General features: G+C 42.7%; 1 non-coding gene across 1 annotated transcript; it reads right to left on the bottom strand.

Moving 5' to 3' along the window:
* Positions 1 to 270: 270 nt before the first annotated feature.
* Positions 271 to 434, bottom strand: LOC116561865. The gene has a single exon (XR_004273640.1). It is a non-coding gene; the product is annotated as a U1 spliceosomal RNA (small nuclear RNA).
* Between the last annotated feature and the right edge of the window lie 6887 nt (positions 435 to 7321).

The raw sequence follows: 7321 nt of genomic DNA, 5'->3' as shown, positions 1-7321 counted from the left end.
AAATACACAGTGCAACAAAATTTATTTTTGAGACAATTTACAACAATTCAAGCTTCACTATGTATTCAGGCCCCATGCGGGGGTGGGGGGCACCTGAGTGAAGTATTTACATCTTACTAATTCCTTTAATAATGTATTAGTCCAGACAACTTGTAATGTGTAAACAATCTCTGCTCTATTATCTAAACTTGGCAAATTATGCTGTGGATTCAGACATTGAGTTGGGTGGACTGATGGTTTCTTTGTTTGTTTGTTTTTGTTTTTTAAATTCAGAGGAAAGCACAAACGCAGTCCCCCGCTACCACAAATTATGCAGTGGAGTTTCCCACATTTGGGGAAATCGCAGGGGCCAGCACATTCGGAGTGCAATGGATAAGCCTCGCCCTGGGAAAACCACCTTCGTGATCATGGTATCTCCCCTGCCGGGTTTTTATTTATTTATTTATTTTATTTATTTATTTTGGACCGAGGTTTTTTTTTAGTACCTTTAGTCCCAGGACTCTGCTTTGATTAGAAAGATGCTCTGTCTGGACACGGTGGCTCATGCTGTAATTCCAGCACGTTGGGAGGCTGAGGTGGGCAGAACACGAAGTCAGGAGTTGGAGACCAGCCTGGCCAACATGGTGAAACCCAGCCTCTACTAAAAATACAAAAATTAGCTGGGCATGGTGACAGGCGCCTGTAATTCCAGCTACTCGGGAGGCTGAGGCAGGAGAATTGCTTGAACCCGGGAGGCAGAGTTTCAGTGAGCCAAGATCACGCTGTTGCACTCCAGCATGGGTGGCAGGGTGACACTCAGTCTCAAAAAAAGAAAAGCTTTAAGTGGACAGCAGTTGAAATGAGTCAAATGCAATGTCCAGAGTGACTCTCATTCCCAGGAAGCACTTCACAGTTGGATTGTCATAGGATGTGTTTATTGCAGTTGTATTACAGAACTAAACCTATCATTGCTTTTCTTCTTATTAAAAATTAGGTGTGTCTCCTTTTTCTAAATTCAGATCCTACAAAACAATTCCATTATCCTTCATCCAAGGGCTAGCTAGTGAAGTTATTGTACCTAAATGCACTCTCAAATATGTGGCGAGGCGTTTCTTCCTGGAGACAGAGAAACACCAGCTTGGGAGGATGACCCTCCTGGGTGCGGGAATATGGCCCAGATGACTTTTGAAAACAGCTCCTGCATCTATTTCTTTAACCTAGGTTGTCTTTTACATTTTACATTTATTATATATAAAGTTTTCTTAGCAGGACAAAACCTTAATGAAATGGTGTGTGACCACCTTCTGGGGTTTCTAACAAATTGAATCTACACTGTGCTGTTTCTGTCACTGACATGAAATAAAGCAATGTTTGGTTTTCAGTTATATACATGTGAGAGTCAGCAGGTACTAGAAGTGATATTTTAAGCTCCCTCAGCTTTGTTTCAAGGTTTGAGTGTAATAATTCCTATGCAAATCATTCTGTGGCAGAGTTCACTGTCACACTGATGCTGGAAAAAGAAACTTTTATATAGTAGTTGAAAGGAAGAGGAGAAATTCTAGGAAAATACATGAAGATCAGGAAACCAAACCAAGGCAAGTGCTTCTAACACCTTGAATTTTTTAATGCGAAATTACGTAAAATGGACTCACTGTGTAAGGGTAGATGTGACCAATGTCAGATAAGAAACAGCATGAACCAAGTCCTTAGAATCACAGAAAACGTTGATGGAGACCCATCGCTCAGAGACTGAGCAAGCCAGGGCCTGTGTCATACTGGAGATAAAGTGTCACTCTCTCTCCCAGGCTGGATGCAGTGGCATGATCGCGGCTCACTGCAACCTCCGCCTGCCGGGTTCAAGTGATTCTCCTGCCTCAGCCTCCTGAATATGAGATTACACGCACCTGCCATGGTACCCGGCTAATTTTTTGTATTTTTAGTAGAGGCAGGGTTTCACCATATTGGTCAGGCTGGTCTTGAACTCCAGACTTCAGACAATCCACCCTCTTCGGCCTCGTAAAGTGTTGCTATTACAGGTGTGAACCACCATGCCCAGCCTCTACTATACATTTTTAGAAGCAAAACAGCTGTTTATGGAGAGATACAGGTAAATATTTTATTAGACAAAGCCACATATACACTGGTCATTAGAAATATAAGTATACGGAGAGTTTTAGGGTGCTGTGAGGTTTAGAGATGTCGCTCATTCATCTCCTATTGGTATTAATCCAAACTCACAGTCTCAAACCAGAATCAGTGGATAAACACATGTTTTGAGTTTTGGAATGACAGCCAGGGTCAAAGTTTTAGCAATGACTCTAGATGTGTCGAAACAGACATAAATTTCAATGGTACCTCACGTGGGAGGTGGGGCGTAGAAGGGGTGGAGAGGAGAGCAGGGAGGCAGGGGAGGCTCAGCCTTTCCATGCCTGCTTTCTGCCCCTGGAAGCCTTTTCTGCTGATTTCCCCCCACAATCACGGTTGAAAGGAGCTGAAGTCATCTGGTGCACCATCTTCCTGCTTCTCAGACTGTAAATCATCTGGAAAATTATGGCTTTGTGGTACCTAGCACCACTTCTTGAATGTGACTCCTCAGCTATCTAATCAATTAATTCCCCATTAGTGGCATCTACATTTTCTAAAAACACTTTAAGTTTCCTGGAAACTATTACCAAATTTTTCTACTGAATTGCCAACGTTAAGAATGTTCATACTACCGTGGCTACTACAAAGAGTGAAAATATTTAGATACCAAATTCTTGATCAATTCTATTTTCTCTTTCTTTAGAGAGCCTCCAGGAGAATGTAAAAAGCTCAGCGTGAGCTACAGCTCTTCTGACGTGGCGTTGCACCAACTAAGCCGCTACAGACTCACCCATCATGTGTTTCAGAAGTATCACTTGATTTGGTACAATGGTGGTCTACATGATGCTGTTTTAGACAATAGTAATTGTGGGCCAGGCGTGGAGTCTCACGCCTGTAATCCCAGCACTTTGGGAGGCCAAGGCAGGTAGGTAACAAGGTCAGGAGTTCTAGACCAGCCTGATCAACATGGTGAAACCCCATCTCTACTCAAAATACAAAAATTAGTCATGTGTGGTGGCGTGCACCTGTAATCCCAGCTACTCAGGAAGTTGAGGCAGGAGAATCTCTTGAACCTGCTCTTTCTAATCCCAGCAGGATCTTTCTAATCCCAGCAGAGTCTTGGAATTAAAGGCACTAAAAAAGGAGGTTGCAGTGAGCTGAGATTGTGCCACTGCCCTCCAGCCTGGGCAACAGAGCGAGACTCCATCTCAAAAAAAAGTCATTGTGTTTGTGAAAATAAAATGATTCACTCTCTTGTGAAAATTGATATGTGTTTGTGAAAATAAAATGATTCACTCTCTTGTGAAAATTAATCTGGCCTCTCTTTATTTGGCTGTGACAGCTTAAATAACTCTTTCAAATTTCATTTTCTTTTCTGAATGTAATCTTTGACTTTTATGCATTACTGGAATAAGAAGTGGCTTTTCAGAGACAAAAATAAAAATATACTTTTTAAAAAGTCATCAGTACTTCCAGGAAATAGCTTGGAAACAAGGATATAGTTACTATCTAAGCCATCTAGTTCCTGACTTTTTAATTTTACTCTGAGAGTTACATTGGAAAAACCACATTTTCCATTTTAAAGGGGCTCCTGGTATTTGGTGACGTTGCCTTCACCCAGAGGGCCCCTTCCTGTGTTTTTCCCGCAGCCTCTTTCCTGCCTGGACATCCACTGCTTGCCAGGTCAGTACTGGGAAAAGTCCGCGCGAAAGGCAATGCTGAAGGGCAGCGGGCTGGAAAGGAGACCCCTGCCTGGGTGCATGGCAAAGCAAGCTTTCCTGACCACCGGAGACCTGTGTGAACTCACGGCAGATAGACGTACTAGTGCTAATCACAACGCCACCATAAGTCCTGCTAGATAAGGAGACAAGGGCTCTAAACAAAAGCAAGTAAGGTCACAGAATTCCTCCACTGACACTGATGGGTCTTGAGGGTTCAGATGTAGAGAGACAGACATGGGAGCTTTAGAAGACATTAATATTTATCATCCACATTCCATATTAGCACCTGATATGGTAGAATTTTGTGTAAAAAAAAATGGCTGCATGTCAATCTAGTAAGAAACCATTTACTGAAATAAATTCTACCATAGAAAGACCTAGGAAAAAAGAAACTGTGACAGTCTAATAAATTAATTAAAATGATAGCAACATAATTGAACATAACCCACTGGATAAGTAGCACAGAAAGTTCTATTTATATGTGCTTTCCCATGTGTTAACTATCTAAGCCCTTATATTTAAAATTTATTATACTTTAATACAAAATAAACATATGATACATATTGAAAAAGAAAATTCTAAATTGTTCTATTTATAAAAATAATAAACTAGAAATATATGGCCTTTAAACATTAACTTTTAATTTCAAAACAAAACCAACTTATCAAATAAAGTTAATGCAACAAAATTTTCTATTTTTATTTATTTTTTTATTTTTTGAGACAGAGTATGGCTCTGTCACCAGGCACCAGGCTGGAGTGCAGTGGCACGATCTCGGCTCACTGCAACCTCCGCCTCCTGGGTTCAAGCAATTCTCCTGCCTCAGCCTCCCGGGTAGCTGGGACTACAGGCACACTCCACCATGCCCAGCTAAATTTTTTTTTGTATTTTTAGTAGGGATAGGGTTTCACCACGTTGGTCAGGATGGTCTCGATCTCTTGACCTCGTGATCCGCCCACCTCAGCCTCCCAAAGTGCTGGGATTACAGGCTTGAGCCACCGCGCCCGGACAACAAAATTTTCTATTGGTCTTTCATAGTAATGCTCTAGTCATTCAGAATTTACTAATCAATGGTGGAGTAATATATCTGTGTCTTTTCTTCTAAGAGAACATGTAACTGAAATCCAAAGTTACTGTATATTTTATTATTCAATTAAAAATTTGAACCCTAGCATGGGTATAATGTAACAATACTATAAACACCATGATAATGTTTGCTGTTCAAATGGGATCTCCTTTTTCACTCATTAGACACCGGAGGCTTTGGGTTTTGTTTTACTGAAAATAGTTTTGTGATTTGGGACAGAATGAATTATTCGCAGTTCTCCTATGCTATGTCCAGGCGTGAACAACCCATCATGTACATCCAGATGAGCTGTCTGCACAGACTGAAGACCTGAGCAAAACCTCTACTGGAATTCTGGGTTGTGGAGCTTACTTTCAGTGTTCATTTTATGCTTCCTGGAATCTGCAACATACTTAAAACACATGCATTATATCCAATGTCAGAAATTTTAATTTGTCTTTTCTTAGCATTTTCAAGATCATCCAAATCCAAATAGAATTTATCATTATAATGAACACATTGCCTTCTATACTTTGGTCTCAAAGGAATTGAAATTTGTCACTGACTAGAAACAAACCACACATTGGCATCTGTTCCAGATGAGCCCCATGGAACTATATTCTGCCATATCTAGCCTGGTACCTTCCAAAACTTTCAGCATGCCAAACCCAGCAGCCAGGGTGACTAGGGCAAGCTGTCTGGGAACCCTAGGTCTGAACTTAGAGGGAGTGTGTTGGAGGTGAGGCTGGAATAGGTGAGGTCCTCTCATGTCCTCATTCAAGAGCCCTTTTTCTGGAGAGTCTTTCCCTGTGGACCTGCGAGCAAGCACCTCTGCTGGCCTTTAGAGCAGCCCTCAGACTCTCTGTTACTCAGGGCTGCCTGGCTGAATTAAGCAAGGGAGAGTTGAGAAGAGTTAACTGCTTTCTGGGCTTTGGAGGGGAGAAGAGTTAACTACATTTTAGAGGGAATTTCTCCCACCGTCATTTGACAACTCCTTGCTTTGTCTAGGTCATGCTTGTTTATTCACATGGCATCAGCACATTCTCATGGATCTGAAAAAGAAGTCAGTTCTCCAGGGATAAACAGGTAACTCTTTAAACTCTGGGACCTGATGTGCTTGTGTCTCTGTGTGCCCAGGTGCTGGGGAAATGCACCAACTGCTGGTGAAGAGTGGTGGAGAACAATGCCACCCCAAGCTCTCACACTGTGATTCACTACCTGTCCCCAACAACCTAAGAACCTGGGCTGTGGTCAGAAGTCAGTGAGCAGAACAAAAGACAGAAAGAAAAAGTCTTTGTAGTATTGATGGTCCATGGTCTAAGTAGAAGGAAATACCAGAAATTTCCAAGAGAGGGGCTGTTTCCAGGAGATTTTTCAGACTAATTTTGCATAACCACTTCTGCTTATCCAAGAGTCTTAGACAGTTTGAATTAAGCATTTGAACTTCCGGGTGCTCATTTGAACCAAAGCCAAACTCTGAACTTTTCAGGTTTCCCTGTCATTAATCAAAATTTCGAAGATCAATGGCATGTAATGAATCAAATATAATAGCCACCATCAATTGTGATAGCAAAGAGTCATACCAGGGCAGTGCCAGAACGCTATATTGGATAAAAATCAGGCTGGCTTTGAATACCAAGTGAATCGACACTGTGGTCTGGTACAGAGAGAAGCTGACACCGTGGGTGAGAGGCATTCTGCCATGGAGAAGGAGAGGTGAGCTGCCCGGCCGCACCCAGGGCACACCAAACACAGACCTTGAGACGCTTGCAGGAGGTGGCCTTGGAAGGCCTAGAATTCATGTGCTGCCGTCTCATCTTTGAGCCTCATGGGGCCCCAGAAGCTTAACCATGAGCATCCCTGCTCTGGCCAGAATGGGCCCCACAGAATGGGCTCTGGCAAGAAAGACCCCATCCAGCTAATTCCCCTATCATCTCAGATAGTGCCACCCCACTGATCCCATGCCTTAACTAACAAGTTTCACTTCCCTGTCAGTGCACAGAGTTCTAAGCCCACCTCCCCATGGGAACCAGAGGGCACCCCACATCTTGTTACTACAAAGTCCCTGCTGGCTCTGCTGGGGTCTCTGCTGTGGAGTGCAGTCCCCGGTGGCCCTGTGTGGCGTGCGATGTCCTCTCCTGGGGCCCTGAGTGTGTTTAATTAATAAACTTCTGCTTAACCTTCCCTGTCAGGTCTTGGGTGTCACATGTCCAGCCATCTCCTACTATTTAGAGTGGGGGGATCCTTTCCCCAACAACTGGCTAAAAGGGGGTGATCAAATAGAGTGGGGGTGTCTGTCAAAGACAGTTGTGCAAATATAACATTTATGGAAATATTTCAAAAATAAAAGCCAGAGAAAATTATTTACTAAGAGGTATTTAAAAACAGGACTCCAAACTCCCCTAGAGAGAGGTGTATACCTGTCTGTATATGCCATGCACACACACTGCATTATCAGGAAGGGACCCTG

Source organism: Sapajus apella, unplaced genomic scaffold (genome assembly GCF_009761245.1).
Source record: "Sapajus apella isolate SASKATOON/1434 unplaced genomic scaffold, GSC_monkey_1.0 scaffold30, whole genome shotgun sequence".
Taxonomy (NCBI): Eukaryota; Metazoa; Chordata; class Mammalia; order Primates; family Cebidae; genus Sapajus; species Sapajus apella.
This window is presented reverse-complemented; position numbering and strand designations above follow the sequence as displayed.